General features: G+C 40.9%; 1 long non-coding RNA gene across 1 annotated transcript in view; it reads right to left on the bottom strand.

Annotated features, from left to right (window-relative positions):
• Nucleotides 1–5,107: 5,107 nt before the first annotated feature.
• LOC140210864 (uncharacterized) overlaps nucleotides 5,108–24,207 on the bottom strand; it is a 95,619-nt gene continuing 76,519 nt past the window's right edge. Inside the window, exon 4 of the long non-coding RNA XR_011889315.1 lies at nucleotides 5,108–5,592. This is a non-coding gene — a long non-coding RNA (uncharacterized lncRNA). The remainder of the gene's footprint in view (nucleotides 5,593–24,207) is intronic.

Here is a 24,207-nt window from a genome sequence, read left to right as displayed (position 1 = left end):
CTGAAATAGCTAGCACAAGAGGGCACAGTTTTAAGGTGCTTGGAAGTAGGTACAGAGGAGATGTCAGGGGCAAGTTTTCATGCAGAGAGTTGTGAGTGCATGGAATGGGCTGCTGATGATGGTGGTGGAGGCAGCTATGATAGGGTCTTTTAGGAGACTCCTGGATAATTACATGGAGCTTAGAAAAATAGAGGGCTATAGGTAACCCTAAGTAATTTCTAAGGTAAGGACATGTTCGGCACAACTTTGTGGCCCAAAGGGTCTGTATTGTGCTGAGGGTTTTCTATGTTTCTATGTTTTTATCACAACCTGGTATGGGCACTCCACTGCTCAAAAACATAAGAGAGTAGTAGACTCAGCCAGGTCTATCACCAAGACAGCTAGATGGAGTCAATATCCATCCAACTCATAACATCTGATCCATGGCTACTCCCAGGAGCTGCCATTAAGCAAGAAGAAACAGGAGCCTAAATAGCCACACCTGAAACTTTAACAACAACTTCTCGCCCACTGCGGTCCTAATCTTGAAACAAGCTGAAAAACCCTCATACCAGCTCAAACTATATATTTCATTCTCTCTCTCTCAATCATACATTAGTGTCATTGTTTAATTTGTTGTTTATTTTGCATATTTGTCACTTATGTATGAATTATGTTAATTTTGCATTAAACTAATGTTTTTTTCTCATTATGTAATGCTCTGTGCTGCTGCAGCATAAAGTTATTTTTTATCACTTTTATAGTCTAACATCAAAGTAAAATTTATAATTGAAGTATGTATTTACTACCATATTTCATTTTCATTTCTTTTTCATTTTTGAGATTTGTTTTATAGGCATTCACAGGAAAAAAACAAGTACAATAGAATTTATGAAAAAGTATAAATAAACTATAAAGACAGTAAACTTGAGCTGAACAATTATGAGGAAATGAGCTCACAAAAATAGGAAGAACCTTTTCTTACTTTATTATTGCTCCAGAGGAGGACATTCAGTGCACCAGATCCATGCCAGCTATCAAAGATCAGTCCAATTCATCTCTAGCCTTACAACTTACTCTCTCTCCCCCAAGCTAAAGGTCAAAAACCAAGAGCAAAGATCTATAATCCTGCAGAAGGGTCTCTGCCTGGAAAGTCGACTGTTTGTTAATTTCCATGGATGCTGCCTGACCTGCTGAGTTCCTTCAGCATTTTGTGTATGTTGCTTTGGATTTCCAACACATGCAGAATTTCTCATGTAAGAAAATTAAAATAGTTGATAGAACTAGAGGAGAAATGAGGAAAATTTCAGACACTACCATCCTGTGAGTGGTAGGGCTATGGAATTTCCAAAGCACCTTACAGCCAGTGAAGTATTTCTGGCCACCAATTACTACAGTAATGTGAGGCAATTGGTTGCTGATTAGAACCCAGGACTTTGCAGGAAATTAGTGTCTATTTTTATCTAGTAGCAAACAGTTAATATACTTACATTGGAATTGATAGGTGGCTTGGAAAGTGAATGGTGACAATTCAGGCAGTTCTTCATTTAATTCATCAATGTGGAAAGCTATTTTATTTTAAATTGTTTGAAATTAAAATTTAGGAGCAATAGTATTTCCCTAATTGTTAACAATGTGAATATAATGACAAGAAATTGTTACAAAATATGAAGACCAATGAGTGTAATTGATTTATTTTCTATAGGATCATTGTTTCAAGAAGTATGCAAGACATCTAAGGTACAGAATGGAATACATGTTTTGGGTAGTGTAGTCAATAATGCAAAGTTCAGTTGCTATCTTCAATAACAGTTAATGAGAAAACATCTTTGGATACAAGGATAAGCAGTGGGAAGAGGTTGAAGTGGTTTGGAGCAGATAGCGCCTGCAATTGATTTAGACTTGATCCTTGCAACTTATGACCTTGTTCCAAAGAGTAACTTAAAAGAACAGCTCTTTCTGCATTATTATCATGGGAAACTTTAACCATCCTTCCTTTGACAGGTGCAACGTCTGACAGAGGAAGGTGAGACAGCATTAATAGCATTTTCTAATTCTTCAGGTGAGGAAGACTACCAAAGGGGAACCTTATCTCAGGAATAGTGAAGCATGTAGCCTTACATTTTACAGTAAATTTATTTTTTTAATAATTTAATACTACTTTATAACATTAAGAGTGTCATGTTTTCATTTGTAAGTTAAGTCAAAGGATGAGGAGTAAGACTATAGGATTGAATGAGGAGAAACTTCTTCACACAGAGTGGTGAACCTGCGCAATTCACTGCCACAGAAAGCAGCAGAAGCCAGATAGTTGGGTATTCAAGGAGTTTGATATTGTCCTGAGGACCAAAGGGATCAAGATTTTTAAAAGCTTCCCAACTTCCAATATCCCAATATTTTTTGCTATATTATATGTTTCTCCTTAGCTTTTGTGCTGTCTTTTGACTTCCCTGTCAGCCAAGGTTGCTTCATCCTCTCTTTAGAATACTTCATTGTCTTTGGGATGTATCCTCCGCCTTCCGAGTTGCGCCCGGAAACTCCAGCCATTGCTGTTCTGTTATCATCCCTGATAGTGTCCCCTTTCAATTAACGTTGGCTAGCTCCTCTCTCATTCCTCTATAATTTGCTTTACTCAACCGTAATACTGAAACGTCTGACTTTATCTTCACCCTCTCAAACTGCAAGGTGAATTCTATCATATTATGATCACTGCCTCCCAAGGCTTCCTTTCCCTTAAGATCCCAAATCAAATCTGGCTCATTACACAACATCCAATCCAGGACTGCCTTTTATCTAGTAGGCTCAACTACAAGGTGCTCTAACAAGCCATCTGACAGGCTTTCTACAAATTCTCTCTCTTGGGATCCAGCACCAACCTGATTTACGCAGCCTACTGGCATATTGAATTCCCCCATGACAATAATAGCACTGGCTATATTGCATGCCTTTTTTTTTAATCTTCCATTGAACTTTTTACCCCACATCCTGGCTACTGTTCAGAGGCATATATGTAACTCTCACTAGGGTCTTTTTACCCTTGCAGTTTCTTAACTCTACCCACAAGAATTCTACATCTTGATCCTGTGTCACCTCTTTCCCAGGATTTGATTTCATTTTTTATGCCCTCCCATCTGCCTGTCCTATCGACATTTTGTGTATCCTTGGATGTCAAGCTCTCAACTATGATCTTCTTTCAGCCACAGCTCAGTGGTATCCACAATATCATACCTGCCAATCTCTACCTGAGTTACAAGATCATCTTCCTTATCCATATACTGCATGCATTCTAATATAATGCCTTCAGCCCTGTATTCATCCCTCTTTTCAATTTTGCCCCTATGTTACACTTCAACTCATCCCACTGACTGCAATTTCACACTATCATCTGCCTGTCTTTCCTCACAGTCTCACTATACAATGCACCTACTTGTATACCAGCTGCCCCATCCTTAGCTCTATCACTCTGGTTCCCATCTCCCTGTCAAATTATTTTAAACACTCTCCAACAGCTAAAAGTTCATCTACCTTATTCTGTACACAGCACATCTATTAGGGTCTTTTTACCCTTGCAGTCCCTTAGCACCATCCACAATGATTTAACACCTTCCAACCCTATGTCACCTCTTTCTAATGATTTTATTTCATTTTTTTACCAACAGAGCAATACCACTCCCTCTGCCTTCCGGACAATCTTTTCCATATAATATGTATCTGTGGATATTAAGCTCCCAGCTATAATCTTTCAGCCATGATTCAGTGATGGCTACAACATCATACCTGCCAATCTGCAGCTCTGCTGCGAGTTCATCCACCTTATTCCGTATACTGTGCGCATTCAGATACACCTTCACCCTTTTCAATTTTGTCTGCCTTTTATATTGCGACTCATCCTGTTGACTGTAATTTTGCCCTATCATCAGCCTCTCTTTACAAGGAGTCTCACTACAAACTTTCATTGTTTATAAATCAGCTACCGCATCCTCAGCACTATCAATCTAGTTCCCATCCCCTTGTCAAATTAGTTTAAACTTTCCCGAACAACACCAGCAAACCTTCCTGCGAGGATATTGGACCCCTTCACGTGTAACCTGTCTGTTTTGTACAGAGATTGCAATGATCTAGAAATCTGAAACCCTAACTCCTGCACCAATCCCTCAGCCACACATTCGGCATTCTACCCCTGCCCTGACTAGCCCATATTACTGGGAGAAATCGAAAGATTACCACCTTGAAGGTCCTGCTCTTCAGCCTCTTCCCTAAGTCCCTATACTCACAGCACAGTGCCTCATCCCCTTTCCACCAATGTCATTGATCCCAATGTGCACTAGAAACTCTGGCTGCACCATCCACACCCTCCCACCTCTTGAGAAACTTCTGCAGTTGCTCAAAGTCATTCTGGACCCTAGTACCTGGAAGACAACACATCATCCTGGTCTCTCTTTCATGGCTACAGAACCTCCTGTCCACCCCACTTAACTATAAAGTCTCCTATCACTATCACTCTGCCTCACTTAGCCTCAGAGCCAGCCAGAGTGCCACTGACCTGGCTCCTGCTGCTGTGCCCTGATAGGTCATCCTATCAGCAGTGTCCAAGGGGTTATACTTGTTGCTGAGGGGAATGGCCACTGGGGAACCCTGTACTGTATACTCCTCTTACTTCACCCATCTACTGCCTGAAGCCTGCATTTTGTGTGACCCCCCCACCTCAGCAAAAGTCTCATCTTATTAAGTTTTCAGCCTCCTGGATGGTCCTGAGTACATCCAGCTCCTGCTCTACTTCCTTGACCTTGTCAGTCAGGAGCTGCAGTTAAATGCACTTCGCACAGATGTAGTCATCAGGTAGAGTGTTAGGTACGTTGAAATCGTAAATCTCACAGGAGGTACTACTCCTGTGGCCAATAAGAGCATAAGGATCCAATTACAAATGAAAGAAAATGTGCTGATGCTTGAAATCCAAGTAACACACACAAAATGCTAGAGAAACTCAGAAGGCCAGGCAGCATCTATGGATGCAGGAGGACTTAGATAGATTAGGAGAATGATCATACTATTATTATAATTATAAGTCCCCTTTTATTGTCATTTAGTAATGCATGCATCAAGAAATGATACAACGTTTTTCCAGAATGATATCACGAAAACACATGACAAACTGACTTAAAAACTTACAAAAAACACATAATTATAACATATAGTTACAACAGTGCAAAGCAATACCATAATTTGATAAGAACAGGCCATGGCACAGTAAAAGTCTCAAAGTCTCTTGGAAGTCCCATCATCTCACGCAGACGGTAAACCTCCAGCGCCGCCAACTTGCTGATGCAGCACCCTGGAAGCATCCGACCACAGTCTGACTCCAAGTCCATCTGAAAACTCCGAGCCTCCGACCAGCTCTTCGACACTGAGTACCGAGCACCATCTCTACCAAGTGCTTCGACCCGGGTCCCGGCAACAGGCGATACGCAAAGCCGAGGATTTGGGGCCTTCGTCTCTGGAGATTCTCGATCGCACTGTAGCAGCGACAACGAAGCAGGCATTTCAGGAGTTACTCCAGATGTTCCCCTGCGCTTCTCATGGCTGTCTCCATCAAATCCGGATTGTGCACAGCCCCTAGTTAAACATAATCGATATTCATGGGCAAGTGGGCAAGAAAGTGACAAATTAAACACAATTTCGGAAAATGCTTGGTCATGCTAGTAGAAGTAAAGAGCTGGGAAGTTGATTGGTGAGAGAGGGCTGGAGAGGAAGGAATCTAATAGGAGAAAACAGAACTCCATGGAAGAACGAAAAGGGGGGAGGAGAACCAGAGGGAGGCAATGTGTGGGCTAGGAGATAAGGTGAGAGAGGGAAAAGGGGAAGGGAAACGGTGGAGGGGGAGCATTACCCAAAGTTTGAGAAATCAATGTTCATCCCATCAGATTGGAGGCTACCCAGATGGACTGTAAGGCATTGTTCCTTTAATCTGAGTGTGGCCTCATTGTGACAGTAGAGGAATATAAGGCATTGTTCCTCTAACTGGAATGGGAATGGGAAGTGGAATAAAAATGGGTGGCCAATGTCCCACTTTTTCTGGTGAACGGAGCGTAAGTGCTCAGTGAAGTGGTCTCCCAATCCATGTCATGTCTCACCGATATACAAGAGGCCACACCGGTTGCACCGGACACAATATATGACCCCAACAGACCCAGAGGTAAAGTGACACCTCATCTGGAAGGACTGTTTAGGACCCTGAGTAGTAGTGAGGGAAGAAGTGTAGGGACAGGTGCAGAACTTGTTCTTCTTGCAAGGATAAGTGCCAGAAGGGGGCTCGATGGGAAAGGATGAATGGACAAGAGAATCATGTAGGGAGCGATCCCTGTGGAAAACAGGAAGTGGAGAGGAAGGAAGGATGTGTTTGGTTGTAGATTCCGTTGGAGGAGGCAGAAGTTGCAGAGAATTATGTGCTGGACGGAAATGCTGGTGGGATGGTAGGTGAGGACAAGAGCAACACTATCCCTGGTGGCAGGAAGATGGGGTGAGAGCAAACATGCGTGGAATTGAAGATATGCATTTGAGGGCAGTCTTGACAGTGGAGGAAGGGGAACCCGTTTCTTTGAAAAAGAAGGACACCTTCTTCATTCTGGAATGAAAAACCTCATCTCTAAATATCATTGCTTCTTGTAGTAACTTGTCTGTCCCCAGGGGACTTACCTATCCTAATGACTTTCAGAAGTTCCAACACTGTATCTTTCTTAACTTTGTTCCCCATAAAGTTTCAGCACATTAGCTTGTTCTGTGCTGACCTCACATTCGACAAAGTCCCTCTCTGTAGCAAATACTGAAGCAAAATATTCATTAAAAACCTCCCCTACCTCTCCTGACACTAGGTACATATTTCTTCATTTATTCTTGATCAGTCCTACCCTCTCTCTAGTGATCCTCCTGTTCTTCGTGTACGTGCATAACACAACGTGTTTTCTCCTTATTCCTCCTCACCAATCCTTCTCAAGTTCACTTCTAGTTCTTGTCAGTCAATTCTTCAGCTCCTTCCTGGCTACCTTATAACTCTCTAGCTTCTTGTCTGATCTTTACTTCCTCAACCTTAGGTATGCTTCTTTCTTCATCTTGACTGAATGTTCCACATCTCATGTCAGCGATGGTTCCCTCACTCTACCATCCTTCCCGGTTTCATTAGGAAAAACCATTCCTGAACCCTATCAAAGTGGTCTCTAAACTACTTTCACATATCCCTGAGTACATCTGTTCCCAACTTAAGCTCCCAAGTTCATTCCTAAAAGCATTATAATTTGCCCTCTCATTATTTAATACTTTTCTATTCTATCTGTTCCTATCACTGTCTAAGGATATGGTAAAGGTCACTAAATTGATGTACTCCAAAATGCTCATACTCCAAGGGGATCTATAGAATACTCCTAATACTCCCTTCCTGCTACTGACTTCCACCCACGCTGTTTCAGTTGACAATCCCTCCATGAGGTCCTCCTGTCTACAGCCATGATACTATCCTTAAGCAATGCCATTCCCCCACCTCTTAAGCTTCCCTTCCTGTCTCTTTTGAAGCATCTAAACCCTGGAGCACCCAGCAGCTGTTCCTACCTCTGTGACAGCCATTTCTCTGTAATGGCCACAATATCATAGTTCCATGTACTGGCCCATTCTCAAAATTCATCGCCCTTGTCCCTAGTATCTCTCACATTAAAGTAAACACAGTTCAGCCCATCCAACTGTGAACTCTGATGCCCCGAGCAGTAATAGTGTCACTCTAACACTATTTACCATGGCATCCAAAGATGGAGGTATTTCACAGGAGAGTCAAGCTTCCCCTGATAAATTATGAATACTTTTTTTTAACCCCTGTAACAGTGGCAAGTGCTCTTTCCATTGCAGCTGCTAGACACAGTTCAGTCTCTCGGCAAACAGGTAACACTCTTGCCTCATATCCAGGAAGATGTTGGTTCATAATCTACTCTAGAGGTTTGTGAATGCAGAAGCAAAGACAACATAACAGTGTGCACTGCTGAAGGAATCTTTTCTGAAGAGGAGAGGTTCCACTATGGTCTTGCCTGCTTTCTGATACTGATACAAATCACTTTTACTTCAGTTTACATATGACTTCATAACTTGATGCAACTCCCAGCACATTGAATGCATATTCCTTCCACCAGTAGTGTACAGTCAATGCAAATGTAAAGTATCTGCAAACTGCAATGCACGTACTCATCAGCTACAGATAGAAAGCTGAACACTTATGGAAAAGGGCAGGAGGAAAAATGAGAATACCACAATGTGCCCTTTTCCCTCTGAGCAGCACAGCATCCTGACTAGGAAATGTATAGCGGGTGCTTCATTGGCATGATGTCTAAATCATGGAACTTATGACCCACAGCACTGTGGGAGTATTTTCACCAGAAGGACTGCAGTGGTTCAAGAAGGTGACTCATCTCTTCTGCCTCAAGGGGAATTAGGCATGGGAAATAAACGCTGACCCCTGTCAATGATGCCCACATTCCTCAAATGAATAAATAATTCAGGACTGTTTATGGAATATGGTGTTGCCATATCTTTTAACATTAAAATGCTTACAGCCTACAGCATGAGTTGCAAAGAATATTTAGATGAACAAGGTTACGAAAAGTGCCATGCAAATGCTTTCTCATTCTTTTGTTGTCTATGCTACTGGAAAGAGCAGCATTTCTCCCAAAACATTAAAACACCCTAAAATCAGTCTACATATTTCAAAATCAACAGGATGCCATCTAAGTGGGAAGCAAGGAAATAAAAGGACATTTTTGATTTTCCCACTGTCATAAATAAATATTTAATTTATCCCAGCGAGTGCGTACATATTAAATAAGCAGAATGACTATGTGATGAAACAATGGTTTAAGCTCCACAATTAACATTCTTTTCAACTGTGTCAAAGAGTGAGGTGAAGAGCTATGATATTACTGGAAATGCAAATTTATTCAGCAGGTAGAATTATGACCCAAGTGTGCGATTGCTCTTCCAACTAAAATCGTTTAACAACTCCCCTGAGCTCTATTAGAGGGATTTTATTGCAAAAACACTTTTCTTGACACAGCATTGTACAGAACTCTGCAGAAGCTGCGCTTAGCAATAATTTAGTGGAACTAAATTTTTTTTAATAAATGTGCTTAGTCATAGCAAGTTGGAGCAGATGCTTTCTTGCATCCCTTAGGAAACACCTCTACATATGCCCTGCAGATTATAGAGCCCAATGAAAGAGCAATCTATTCTGAATTTCATTGTACAGATAAAACATATCATATGATTGCAAATTAAAACCATGAAACAGACTGTTATTGCACATGAGAATAAAGTGTATGAACTTGGAAGTTACATTTCAAATTTCTAATCCAGCTTTTTTTTGGTTATCCACAGTAGAAGAAGCATTATTCAGTTATACAGTTCTGCGTTTGAAAAATAACTCACGATATTGATAGTAACAAAGCAATGTTTATCACCTACAAGATCTGCATTTTCAAACATCAGTCCTAATGTCTTCCTGTCCAGATGTTTTATACACAATTCTCTTCTTTATTTTTTCCACTAGCTTCAGAACCTAATTATACTGAATTTCTTGCTATGGAGAGTAAATATGAGTTTCAGAGGATGGAATGCACTTGACAGGCAAATATTAATTGAGATATTTAAATAGTAATCAATAATGTACATTGCAATTTATGTGATATCAACTTTAATCTGACAATTTCCAGCAATTTCCTAACTCCCTTTCATTTAAAAATTATTAATTTTGAGAGGATCAAAGAGCAGGGGCACATTGCATATCAGCTGTTGTTGAGGAACCTAATGAGATAGAACTACAGTAACATTGACTCAGTTGGGAATAGGTTAATGCATGTTGTGCGGAGCAGCATGTTCCATTGTACATACTTGGATTTTCAGCATTTAAGGTAAGGCTCATACATGGCCTTGTTGCACTTGCAATTTCCCAGCTATTGTCAGTACACAGCAAAACAATGCCATTTACTGAAGTTGTAAAGGAGTTAAACATTGCCACCTCGTGGTGAATGTGCCATAGTTACAATACTAGAGAAATAGTTGAGAAGTATTTCTACTTTGCTGTACATTCTTGTACATTATAGGTTTTGCATGGTTGCATTAATATTGCTTAATTTTGAAATTCATTACAGAGATCACAGAGATGCAGGGGGATCCAGAGTGCCTTTGCACATGATTTGCAAAAAGCTAGTTACAAATAGACTAAGTAATTAGGCAAGGGGAAACAATACACAATTTGGGATTTTGTGCTTCAGCTACATAGGACTGTCAAAACAACATCTGGTGTGCTGTGTACAGGTCTTCTTGTCGAAGAAACCATGTTAATGCATTGAAAGCAGTTCAGAGAAACTTTAGTAGATAGAAACATTGGATGTGGTGCAGTTTTCTTTTTTGAGGAACAGTTAGACAGGTTAGGCTTGTATCCACTGGAGTTTAGAAGAGTAAGGAAGGACTAGATTGAAATATATAACATTTTGAATTGTTTGCGACAGTGAATAGAGAGAATATTCCCCTTAGGAGAAAAATTAAAACTGAAGCTCAATGTTTAAAAATGAGATGTTTAAAACAGATGATCAGAATTTCTTTCACTTAGAGGGAAGTGAATCTTCGGAACTTTATTCCTTAAAGAGCAATGGAAGTAGAATCTTTGAATGGTGGTTTAAGGCAGAAGTAACCGAGGGGTGAAAATTGCCATGAGGTGTACAGGAATAGACATTTGAGGCTACAGTCAGATCAGTTATGATCTTACTAACTGTAAACACAGGCTTGAGAGATTTGGTGGCCTCACTCTGCTTCTGATTTGCAGGTGCATGTTATTCTAACGTGTTTATAACCCATAAGTGGTGATAAAGCAGATTAAATGATTTTCAACAGTTTGAGGGGCTTTGCTTCCTTAGAAGTCAAATTTGTTGCAATTCCTTCCCAAATGCTTGTTTACTGAAGTATATGTAGATTAATACCAGCCTATCTGTATGGTTCTCCCTATTTCTCTCTTCCGATTTTGAAACCATAAATATTAAAATCTCTAGTTTAAGTTTTAGAAGCATTCTGCATTGTTGACCTTTATATGCATCAATAAAACATTTCTGTGATTATCAATCTGTTACATAATTCAGTGAACAATTTCAATTGAATTAAAATTAATAAGAGGGAACATCTTCTGAATTATTTTGAACTGTCCACTGAGATATATATGCATGCACAGATGTACACATATATTCAGATGGACCATTTTTTCCGAAGGATGAGTAAAAGCCATCACACCGATTACCTGATCTAACAAAAGGCAGAGGAGGTCATGCTAATGGGGAGAAAGAGGTGAGATGAGATCTTTCCAAATTCTGCATGATGGGGATGACAAATCCGTCATCCAGAATTTGGAAAGTTGATAATATCTTAAAGGAGTTGTGTTCCTCCAGTTTAACTCAATATTTTATATTCAACTGTTGAAGATTTAGATTCCTTCCCTTCAAGAAATCCAGAAACTTGAGGAAGGAAGGGACAGATTTCTTTCTTGCTTATGGGCAATCCAGCACAGTAGGTTTACCATTTGCAGATCATGCAATGGGGTATCAGGAGTGGCCAAGACTACAGTAATATTCTGCCCTGCAATATAGTTTTATTCTAAAACCACAACATTCCTCAAATACTTCTTAGCCTACCAGAAACCAGCCAGCTGCCGGGTAGGTAATCCATTCAAAACCTTAAAGCAGGCCCTGGCTATAATTAGAGTGAATGGTGAAAGAAACATGTTCCTGTAGACTTCACAAAATAAATTTAACCTTTATCTAATTCTCCCCTGTCTCCATGATATAAATGGCTCAGTGCCTCTTCTTAAATAAGATCTATATAAAGTTACTTCAAAAAAAACTCCCTTGTATTTTTCAGAATTATTTCAAAATTGGATACAAAAAAATTAAAGTATTTTAGTTCACAGCTGATGAATGATATCAATATATGCTGGAAAACAAGACAGGTTGCGCGAGTTGAGATTGCATGACTGAAATTTAGTTCATTGGGTCAGAGCTCGCTAATTTGGAAAAATTACCAATGATATAAGCAGGGAGTGAAGAAACCAACCTGAAAATCAAGACCAGTGCAGGGTGAAAAAAAGCAACTTTGATGTGTGTTGCTTGAATTTCCAGCATCTGCAGAATTCCTGTTGTCAGGGTGAAAAAAATACTTGTTTAATCAATAACACAAGAGATTCTGCAGGAGCTGGAAATCCAGAAACCTTGATGAAGTGTCTCAGGCTGAAACATCGACTCTTTACTTCCCTCCATAGACGCTGGCTGACCTGTTGAATTCCTCGGGCATTTTGCATGTGTTACTTCTTGAATCAATATATTTTTAGCCTATTGAGGAAAGAAATGGAAATAAAAATGCTGAAGGTGTTCAGAAGAGATAAACAGAGATTTAGTGACTATTCACGATTTTTGCTCTGTTTCTCTCTCCATAGGTGCTGCCTGACATGTTGGGTATCTCTAGCATTTGCTGTTTTTATTTAACATTTCCAACATTTGCAGTCTTTTAGTGTAACACACATAATTCTGGAGGACCTCAACAGGTCAAGCAGCATCTCTGAGGTCAAAAGAATCAACACTTTGAGTCGAGAGCCTTCCTCTGGACTGGAAATGATAAGGGGGATGGGGAGGAGAAGGGGATGGTGGGTGAAGTAGGAGGAGTAGGAATGATGTAAAAAGCTGGGAGGTACAGTAATAAATAGAAGTGACAAAGGCTAAAAATGGAATCTGAGAGGAGAGATCAGTAGACCCAAGAATAAAGGGAAGGAGGAGAGGAAAGGAACTGGAGGAAAACATGTCTTTGTGATGGGCAGACTGAGAGGAATGGGAGAGGAAAGAGTAGGGGTAAAGGGACTGGTGGAAAAGAGGAAACATACAGGAAGTTGGAGAAATCCATGTTTATGCCATCAGGTTAGATACCACCAAAGTAGAATATGAGCTGTTGTTCCTTTAATCTGTGCCTGGCCTCAAACTAGAATAGGAGTTCTTCTAATCTGTAATCTCCTATCTGTCCTCTCAGTATCTTCATCACACACACATTATCCCTCCAGTTCCCTGCCCCATACTTCCACTTTATTCCATGGTCCACTTTCCTCTCCTATCACATTCCATCTTCTTCAGCCCTCTCAGTTCCTTCCATCTTCACAGCATCTGTTCTCATTCCAAAATTAATGAGATGTCCTCTTTCTTCAAAGAAAGGGGTTTCCCTTCCTCCACTAGCAATGCTGCTCTCACCCCTATCTCTTCCATTTCGCATACATCTGCCTTCACCCCATCCTCCTGTCACCCCACCTGGGATAGGGCTCCTCTTGTCCTCACCTACCACCCCAGCAGTCTCCATGTCCAGTACATGATTCTCTGTAACTTCCACCATCTCCAATTGGATCCCACCACCAAGCACATCTTTCCCTCGCCTCCACTTGTCGCTTTCCACAGGGATTGCTCCTCATGCCACTCCCTTGTCCATTCTTCCCTCCCCACTGATCTCCCTCCTGGTACTTATTCTTGCAAGTGGAACAAGTTCTACATCTGCCCCTACACTTCCTCCCTCACTACCATTCAGGGCTCCATCTGCCAGAAACAGCAGGATCTCCTGGGTGCCACCCACTTCAATTCTACTTCCCGTTCCCTTCCCTCTTCTACTGTTGCAATGAGGCCACACTCATGTTGGAGAAGCAACATCTTATATTCTGTCTGGGTAGCTTCCAACCTGATGGCATGAACATTAATTTCTCCTGGGAATTGCAGCCCCTTCACCATTCACATTCCAGTTTCCCCCTCTCCTGCCCATCACCTCCTTCTATGCTCCTTCCTCTTCCCTTTTTTCCATGGTCTTTTGTACTCTCCTGTCAGATCCCCCTTCTACAGCCCCTTATCTCTTTCACCAATTGACTTCCTAGCTCTTTATTTCACCCCTCCTCTTCCCAGCTTCACCTATCACCTACTACTTTGTACTTCTTCCTGCCCTCCCCCCACTTTCTTACTCTGACTTCTCATCTTTTTTCTCCAGTCCTGCTAAAGGTCTCGACCCGAAACGTCGACTATACTCTTTCCCATAGATGCTGCCTGGCCTCCAGCATTTCCTGGATTTCCAGCATCTGCAGATTTTCTCATCTTTGTGCTTTAATTCTGACAAATGGGAAGCATTTCAGTGGGCGAGAGTAAAAAACATTCAGTATATAATAAGGTTTAAAGTAGCTTGAAGAAGGACTCAAAAAAAAACCAAAGGTGAAAATACCAAACCCAAATAGAACAAATTTCAGTGATCTGAGAAGGAATCTAATAGATGGATAGAAGTAGGCTAGGAAGACAGTAAGTGGTCTACAGCAGGCCTTCAGATGGAGACAGTAAAGATCAAAGTCCCCACAACTCCAGATTGAGATGTTATTAAAGGAGTTAATTGTCATTTTGCTTGACAGAAGATAACAAACAATCAGCATGGAGCTTCCAAATGTAAGTTGTATCTAATTAACTCCACTCAGGTCTTTGATGAAATAACAGAGGGCCAATCAGGATAATGGGGTAGATTTTTTATTTATAGACTTTCAAAAGGTACTTGATCTTCAGTTTGCCATTCACTGCAATTAACCCACATAAAAAAATTGCATTCATTGGGCAATGTATTAGACCCCAAAGCACAGTACTCATGGCCAGTTTTGCACATATAAACATAGAGATTTTTAACTCCAGCTTAAAAGTCACAGGCAATAATTCAACAGTTGAAGTTAATTGTGTTATTATATTTTAAAATATAAAACTATTATGCTTTTCTTTTCAGTTTGATATTGGTTGTCCAAAATATCACTGAGTAAAATAAGGAACGGCAAAGAAGTTAGTAGATTCAGCAATTTGTGGCCAAATTGAACAATCAACGAGTGTCAGGTTTACTTCATACAAGATATGTTGCAATCATAGAAAGTGGAAATTATAATGGAAAAAAAGATTGACGTTTGACTCATGATAAAAGTGTGACAACAGAAAGTCAAGTGGTGCACGCTAGAACTGGTTTTAACAGAGGCAGGTCAGGCGTAGGAGTGGCAGCTGGCTAACCAACTATTGACTGCTAAGTCAGTCAATAAAACAAGAGGTTGTGTACCACCATTTGTGCTTTATGATATTGGGAGACTGGGGCTCCCGGCCTTCAAGAATTCTGGTTGGAGGAAGTGACCAAGGAGTGACAAACTTCAGGTATACCTTTTATCAAACCACTTTTTTCCAAGAAGCTCAGGCTTAATTTTCCTCAGCCTCAGCAAGCATACCTTCATAAAGTCAGAGCCCAATTATCAGGCCATCACCATCCCCTTGCATTGTATGTCCTGACACCCCATTATAATGAAACACTCACAACATGCTGGAATGCCCTGCCATGGTACGCTTTGATGACTTCTGCTTCCAAGGGCCTACGATTCTGTATCCCCGTAACCTCCTCTAGTGCCACTACCAAATTTCTCCAGTTTATCTACATATACATTTCAAAATTCTTTGGCTTCATCAATAACATAAGAATTGAATGGTTTAGGAGAAACGTGAGAAATCATATTCTAGTTCTAGCCTCATAGGAGTAATAGGAAGGAAGGTTGACTGGGTAAGTTTATGTTGGTCTTCATTGCTTCTTAATGTGCTATCTACTAACAGCAGCTGCAACCTCTTGGTCCAAGTCTTTGACTGATGCCTGGCGGCTGTCCATTGTATTTTTTCCACTGATTGCAATCACTGGACTCGCTGAAAGCAATACTTTGTTGCTACACAAAGGAGTCGCTCAGAGCATCCTCTTCCCCATAATAATGCCCGCAGCTCATACTACCGCTTTGTAAGGAGCAGGGAAACAAAATGTGAGACTATTGCAGTTCAGACCATGCAGCACAATAGCATTTCAGTTCAAATCACATGTCTCAATTGCTTCAGCAAGCCATCCGTCATTCCCTGCCACCTCAGTTGTCAGCAAAGGAAAAGCTTCTGGAAACAGAACAAAACTGGTATTCCTGAGCTCCTGCCATATATATTTGGCAAACAAGCAGAAACTGGAATGCGCTTCAAAGATATTTTGTTTTCAGCAACTCACATGAAGAATAATGACTCTAGTTTTTGATATAATTTGTTCAAATACACCCTGAATCGCTCCAAGTGGACACCCAGCCAATTGATCAAATTACTATTGAAAATAATGCTGTAGCCTAAGCTGCATTTCTTCACAATTTCACATTGATATGAAGTTATTTTACATAGATATTGACTGGAAATTGGTGGAGTAAAAAGAGAATGAGGTCAGCATTCTGACACCTGACTGCATTAAACCAAGAATGCAGTGGACCTCCAATATGTAATAAGAGTTCCTGTAAGTCACAGGAAAAATAATATTCCACTCAGTGCAAACCACATTTTAAATATAATCATACTGTTGGTGGGAGTTACTGAGGTCATTTCAAATTTTCAAAGTGTTTGATTTTCAGAGAAATCGATCATTCTTGTCTCCTCTCCCCAATACAGCAGCAAAAAAAACTACGGCTCGGTGTCTGTGTATAAACATTAAAACATTGTGAAATCATGCAAAATTATAAACTTCATCTTCCACATCAGGGCTGATGGATTACTGTTCCTCTTCACTGCTCTTTCTTTCAAAGTTCAAAGTTCAATTTTTAAAATCAATTTATGTATAACATATATAACCTTGAGATTCATCTTCTTGCAAGCAGCTATAAAACACTGAAACACAATAGAATCCACAAAAAAAATCACACACAACAGCGACTTCCACACAACCAATGTGCAAAAGAGGACAAATCACACAAATAGTTAAAAATAAGTAAACAAGTTGTACATAGAACACGAACTGTGGAGTCATCAATGTGAGTCCACAGCTGCAAAACCAGTTCGTTGCTCAGGCGAGTGAAGCCAGTCGAGGAGGCCAGTGGCCGCGGTTCCACGACTGCATCAGAGCCTGGTGGCATGGGAAGTGAGACTGCTGCATCTCCCGCACAATGCTAATAGAGAGAAGAGAGGGAGACCAGTCAATCGCAGGCAGATGGCGCTGAACACCTGTTTGTTTTCCACTCTCGGCCTCAATAATTTTAATCTTGCTTGACATTTTAATCGGCATGGGTTCGTCTTCCACTGTCTGGCCTTAATGCAGTGTCTGACCCAGCGATGGCCACCCCAGCCATACCTGCATTCTCCAGAGTCTAGTTCATTAAAACCCCCAGGAGATCTCAAAATCACCAGTTCATTCAGATGTTTCAATAGTACTTCCTTTAAAAGGAAATTACAAGCTTTCCACCCCTCTACTGCTTCTTAATTGTTCATCAGCTTGTCTGACATTTGGCACTGGATGAACAGATATTTTGTTCAATTAGATTCTGGGGTAATTTAAGTCCTTGGTGCACTGCACAAACCACAGCCGTGGTCACTGACTTAATTCCTCTGCTGGTCAATTGTCTGAAGCTGAACCACTATGTTTGCAACTTCTGTCATATCTGAACTATTAATGAGCTTTGAAATAAATTTCCCCGCCATCAATAAGGCAATTTACTTTTACTACCATAACTTTTCCGTGCAGCCAAAACCTGCATCCAAGATTCAGGTTTCTCTTAGATATGGCTACTCCATAGTAATCCTCGTCAGATTCCTGCATTCTACCTTCTGTAAATGCGAGGTCATCTAAACCTTTGCTGCTGTACTAATCTGCATTATTCTGTTTACCTGTTACCCTTGTGGCTTGCTAGCTGGTTAAGGTGCATTTCAATGTTAATATTTATAGTCATAGTCATAGTCATAGTCATACTTTATTGATCCCTGGGAAAAGTGGTTTTCATTACAGTTGCACCATAAATAATAAAATAGTAATAAAACCATAAATAGTTAAATAGTAATACGTAAATTATGCCAGGAAATAAGTCCAGGACCAGCCTATTGGCTCAGGATGTCTGACCCTCCAAGGGAGGAGTTGTAAAGTTTGATGGCCACAGGCAGGAATGACTTCCTATGATGCTCTGTGTTGCATCTCGGTGGAATGAGTCTCTGGCTGAATGTAATCCTGTGCCCACCCAGTACATTATGTAGTGTATGGGAGACATTGTCCAAGATAGCATGCAACTTGGACAGCATCCTCTTTTCAGACACCACCGTCAGAGAGCCCAGTTCCATCCCCACAACATCACTGGCCTTGCAAATGAGTTTGTTGATTCTGTTGGTGTCTGCTACCCTCAGCCTGCTGCGCCAGCACACAACAGCAAACATGATCGCACTGGCCACCACAGACTCGTAGAACATCCTCAGCATTGTCCGGCAGATGTTAAAGGACCTCAGTCTCCTCAGGAAATAGAGGCGGCTCTGACCCTTCTTGTAGACAGCCTCAGTGTTCTTTGACCAGTCTAGTTTATTGTCAATTCGTATCCCCAGGTATTTGTAATCCTCCACCATGTCCACACTGACCCTCCAGATGGAAACAGGGGTCACCGATACCTTAGCTCTCCTCAGGTCTACCACCAGCTCCTTAGTCTTTTTCACATTAAGCTGCAGGTAATTCTGCTCACACCATGTGACAAAATTTCCTACCGTAGCCCTGTACTCAGCCTCATCTCCTTTGCTGATGCATCCAACTATGGCAGAGTCATCAGAAAATTTCTGAAGATGACAAGACTCTGTGCAGTAGCTGAAGTCCAAGGTGTAAATGGTGAAGAGAAAGGGAGACAAGACAGTCCCCTGTGGAGCTCCAGTGCTGCTGATCACTCTGTCGGACACACAGTGTTGCAAGCACATGTACTGTGGTCTGCCAGTCAGGTAATCAAGAATCCATGACACCAGGAAAGCATCCGCCTGCATCGCTGTCAACTTCTCCCCCAGCAGAGCAGGGCAGATGGTGTTGAACACACTGGAGAAGTCAAAAAACATGACCCTCACAGTGTTCCCTGGCTGGTCCAGGTGGGCGTAGGCACGGTTCAGCAGGTAGACGATGGCATCCTCAACTCCTAGTCGGGACTGGTAGGCGAACTTGAGGGGATCTAAGTGTGGCCTAACCATAGGCCGGAGCAGCTCCAGAACAAGTCTCTCCAGGGTCTTCATGATATGGGAGGTCAATGCCACCAGTCTGTAGTCATTGAGGCCGCTGGGGCGCGGCGTCTTCGGCACAGGGACGAGGCAGGACATCTTCTACAGCACAGGAACCCTCTGGAGCCTGAGGCTCAGGTTGAATACATGGCGAAGTACTCCATATAGCTGAGGGGCACAGGCTTTAAGCACCCTGGTACTGGCACCATCCGGTCCTGTAGCCTTGCTTGGGTTGAGACGTTTCAGCTGTCTTCTCACCTGTTCAGCTGTGAAGCCCACCGTGGTGGTTTCGTGTGGGGAAGGGTTATAGTCATGGGAGCAGGGTGGGGGACTGTGAGGAGAGGTAGGAGGGGAGAGTGGAATATGTGTTGGTTGGGGGCCGACAACAGATGACTCATGTGGTGGATGGGCAGGGGCCACGATGTCAAATGTGTTAAAGAATAGGTTAAGTTCATTGGTCTTGTCCACACTGCCTTCAGCTCCTCTGTTGCTAGTTTTCTGGAAACCAGTGATGGTCCTCATCCCACTCCAGACCTCTCTCATGTTGTCCTGCTGAAGTTTCCACTCAAGCTTTCTCCTGTACCTGTCTTTAGCCTCCCTGATCCTGGCTTTCAGGTCCCTCTGTATTGCCCTCAGCTCCTCCCTATTTCCATCTCTAAACACCCTCTTTTTCTTTGCAAGTATTTCCAAAGCCTCACCCCTGTCCTTTTCTTTATTTCCTCCAGCTGTCCAACCTCAAGGATACCAGCATTCCTCCATGTCTCTCCTTTCATTCACCTTGCATGTTAACTTGTTAATTATGCCACCACTGTTGATAGTCTTAAGGCTTTGGTCACCCTCACCCAATACCCTAAGTCTGTGCCAAAAAATTCTTTTCTAAACTACTCCACAATTATGTCTCCTTTTATTTACCTTAGTAACACTTCTTTTATGTTTGAGAATCCAATTTTGTTCCATAATTCTCCTGTGATCTATACTAAGATAAGCATATCAAATATTTACCTTTTTATGTTAATGCACAATAAGGAACAACAATGAGGCATATAAAAGAAGTAAGATGAAACCCTAGAACAGTGTGGTAAATAATCGGTTCTAACTATGAACATAAAATGATACACAGGTCATGTTCAGTCTTTATAACTGAAATGAAATTATGGTTGTACTAATTTTGGATTAATAACCAACAGGTGAATGCATACATATCAAAAAAAAGGAACAGACAAAAATGTTAGAAACTTGTACAACCAGAACAGCCAAAGGTATTCGAGCCACAGCAATGCTTTTAGAAGTTGTAATATAACCTCTCTGCTGTTGTCATCCAGACCCCACGCTCGAGTGAAGATGATCCTTGTCATACTTTACAAGTATAGAAACTCCAGCATTGGTTTATACCTGTTTTACTGAAGAGAATAGGAAATCATTGACATAGCACGTGCTAACTGATACTTCCTTTTCATGTACGAGGCTACAACTCATTGTACTGCTGTATGAATTTACTATTTAATCTCTTTTTCAATAATATCTCAGTAATTAACCAGGAGAAACAGCAATCCTAACACAAGAACCAAAGGTAATTGAAGTAATTGACAAAGAAAAAACAACAGGCACGAGAGGAACTTTTACTTTATGATGCATTGACATGATCTGCAACTCAATGTCTAAATTCGTGGTTGCAACAAAATCTAAAGAAATACCTAACAAATGGTAATTTAATAGCTCTTTTAAAGAGCTAGTATAGGTATATAGCAACTGCTGGTGTCTTTCTTTGCTGCATTCATTGATGATAGTGCTCTTAGTGTTAGCCTTTAGTCTACTGGCTCCCTCCAATGGGTAATTGAGAAAGTACTCCCCTTCACAAGCTATGGCTTCAAATAAATTTTGCAAGATTCGCAACAATTAGAAGCAGCTTTATCATCATACAAGTAGCAATATGTGCTTCCTTCAATGACGAGCTTTACCGGGCGATTGAAATCAACAAAATGCAAACACCATATTCTATATTAATTAAGGGATGGGCAAGCAAATTTCTTGCACCTAGGAGTATAAAACCCTGAGAGTTGCAGAGTGATAGGGTAAGATATTGCATTTCATGTCTTAAGCAGAGGCAGCCACGGGAGGGAAAATAAATGTTTGGGCTAATGGTGAATGGAACAGAGATGAATAGATGAACTGAAAATGGTGGAAATGAAAGAGAACGTCTGAGAGCAGTAAGCTGGGAAATAAAGTCAAGGAAAACCTTATTGCTGTCCTGGATACAAGAAGGAGATGTAAGAGCCAATAATGAGGTACTGTAACTTGATTTGACAGAGTGAGAGTCCAGTCAAACATAGAATGCTCATTCGAGTAATGGGGAAACACTGGTATTGAACTTGAGATTGCTGGAAAAGAAGACCGACAAACTAAAAGAGTGGAAAGGAGTCTTTAGAGAAATGACAGCATCTGCACCAATGTAAATTCTATTTGTGACTATAACCTAGGATGAGAGAAGTGTAAACCAGGCAGAAGTCAACAGGCTTGTCATAGATGCCAGCCAACAGCCCAATTCAAAAGATAAGGGTAAAGAGCTCAAGGTAGGGGAATGAAAGTAAGATTTAAAGTCAAGCCATGTAAAAATGGAGGAGGAATGGAATTTGGAAGTAGCATTGATTAATTTTTATTGTTAGGTCTGGTTGTTGTAAAATAAAGAGGTAGAATAATTCAGTATTGGCACTGTTTTGGACAGATAAGGATGTCTGGTTTTAATTGTCTACAGTCAAATAAACTGACCGATAAACTATTCTGTAAATTCAGCATGGTTTTCAATTTGTGAAAATATCAGTTCACAAATAGCCCTAAATAGTAACAACACTAATACATTTCTTGGAAATGTACAATGCCTCTCACCCACAAGTTATTCAGATGTTAACCAGAAATTTGTGAATTTGAACAATGAGCCATAATTGCAAAATGGAATTCACATTGATTCAGATGTGTCTATTGTTCATTTGGCTTCTGATGCCTTCTATTCTCACTATGGTACAATGAAATCAGGTGTTTAGTACATTTCAGTATAACTTTACCCCTGCAACACGGATGAGGATGATTGTTTAATTTTTGGCAGATATTGCTGCAATTATAGCAGATTGCATTTCCTTTTAATTGACTTCGATCTCTCATTAGTTTCTCTCTTCATGTTTGTAAGATCCTTAATACCAACAATTACAACATTTAGTTCATCTGATTCATATCCAGATTTCTATTTTAAAACTTTCATCACTAATGGATCAGTTATTATTTCTCTAAAATGTGTTTTTTTCAATGTTACTTGTCTGTCTTGAACGGAAGAAAGTAAGGTTTAAACCATTGAAGCCCTGGAAATGAGCTTGTATCAGGTAATCTAGAACAAAAGAATAAAGGATGACAAAGCAGATTTGATGATCAGTGTATATAGATATACTATACTTCATTGGATCAAGAGAGGAAATAAACCAGAATACATTGCCCAAAAGTATATTTCAAAAGGGAACTGGAAAGAGAATACTCTGCAGGACATGGGGGTAGAAAAGGTTGAAGTTCAAAGTTCCAGGTAAATTTATTATCAAAGTACATATATGTCAGGAGATACAACTCTGAGATTCATTTTCTTGTGGTCCTTCACAGTAAATAACAAAGAAACAACTAGAAAAAAAAGCAAAAATAGCAATAATAAATAAATAAATTTAAAGGCTTCCTTGTGAATGCGGAGCAGCATATATCATCCAGCTAGGCCGCACAGTGGAAATCCGCATCAAGGAGCACAGGAGGTGTATCCATTTGGGTTACCTGGAGAAATCAATGGGAGCAGAACACTGCATTCACAATGGCCATAGGATTGACTTTGATGACGCAAAACTATTGTGTTGTGCCAATGGTTTTGGGGAAATAAAACCAGCGGGAGGAAAAGAATTTTAACAAAGACAAAGGTCTTGCTCTAGAAAGAACTGGAATTTGATTGTAAACAAAGAGAGACAGTGGAAACCTGATTGGATGAGAAATAACCAATCAGGATAGATAGATGACAGGGGTAAAAATACCACCGACTAGACATGCACAGGCATCAACCCTGATGAAGATGGAAGAGTTTGTTATCAAAACGTCAGTTGAAGTCGATGCCTGTATCTGGCTGGAGAATTTATTCAACTGTTTTTGAGTCTGATGTGGGTGCTACTAGTCTCCTCCCTGATGGGAGTGGGACAAACAATCCATGATGTTTCTGGCCTTTTTCCAGCACCTTTCCGTACAAATGCCCTTAATGGTAGGTAGGCTGGTGCCGGTGATAGGTTGGGCAGTTTTGACTACTTGTAGATTCTTCCTGTCCACCACAGTGCAGTTTCTACACCAGGCAGTGATGCAACTTGTTAAGAAGCTTTCTATTGCACATCTGTAGAATGATGTGAGTATGAATGCGCATAGTCTAGCTCTCTTCAGCCTCGTCAGAAAGCAGAGGCATTGGTAAGCTTTACTGACTGTGTAGGATGTGTTCTGGGACCATGAGAGACCGTGTGAGATGTGCACTCCTCAGAATTTGAAACTGCTCGCAGCTTCCAATGCTGCGTGGCTGATGTAAATGAAGATGTGAGTGACGCAAGTTCTCCTGAATTCAAGAGCCACTTGTTTGTTATGCTGACATTAAGGAAGAGGTCATTTTCCTGATACCAGGCCACAAGCTCTGTAGTCCATCTCATCATTGTTGGTGATGAACCCCACCACTGATGTATCATCAGCGAACTTGATGATGTGATTGCTTGCGTGTTTAGCCTTGCAGCTGTGTGTGAGTAGAGTGTACTGCAATGGAGTCAGCACACAGCCCTGTGGGGCACTTGTGTTGAGTATGATTAGATTAGATTATGAGCACACGCAGTCCTATTTTATTGTCATTTAGTAATGCATGCATTAAGAAATGATACAATATTCCTCCGGTGTGATATCACAGAAACACAGGACAGACCAAGACTGAAAAACTGACAAAAACCACATAATTATAACATATAGTTACAACAGTGCAAACAATACCGTAACTTGACGAAGAACAAGCCGTGAGCACAGCAAAAAGTTCAAGGTCTCTCAGAAGTGCCACATCTCACACAGACGGGAGAAG

The sequence above is a fragment of the Mobula birostris genome, chromosome 16 (assembly GCF_030028105.1).
Source record: "Mobula birostris isolate sMobBir1 chromosome 16, sMobBir1.hap1, whole genome shotgun sequence".
In the NCBI taxonomy this organism is placed as follows: Eukaryota; Metazoa; Chordata; class Chondrichthyes; order Myliobatiformes; family Myliobatidae; genus Mobula; species Mobula birostris.
Note: the sequence above shows the minus strand (reverse complement) of the source record. Positions and strands in the feature narration are given on the sequence as shown.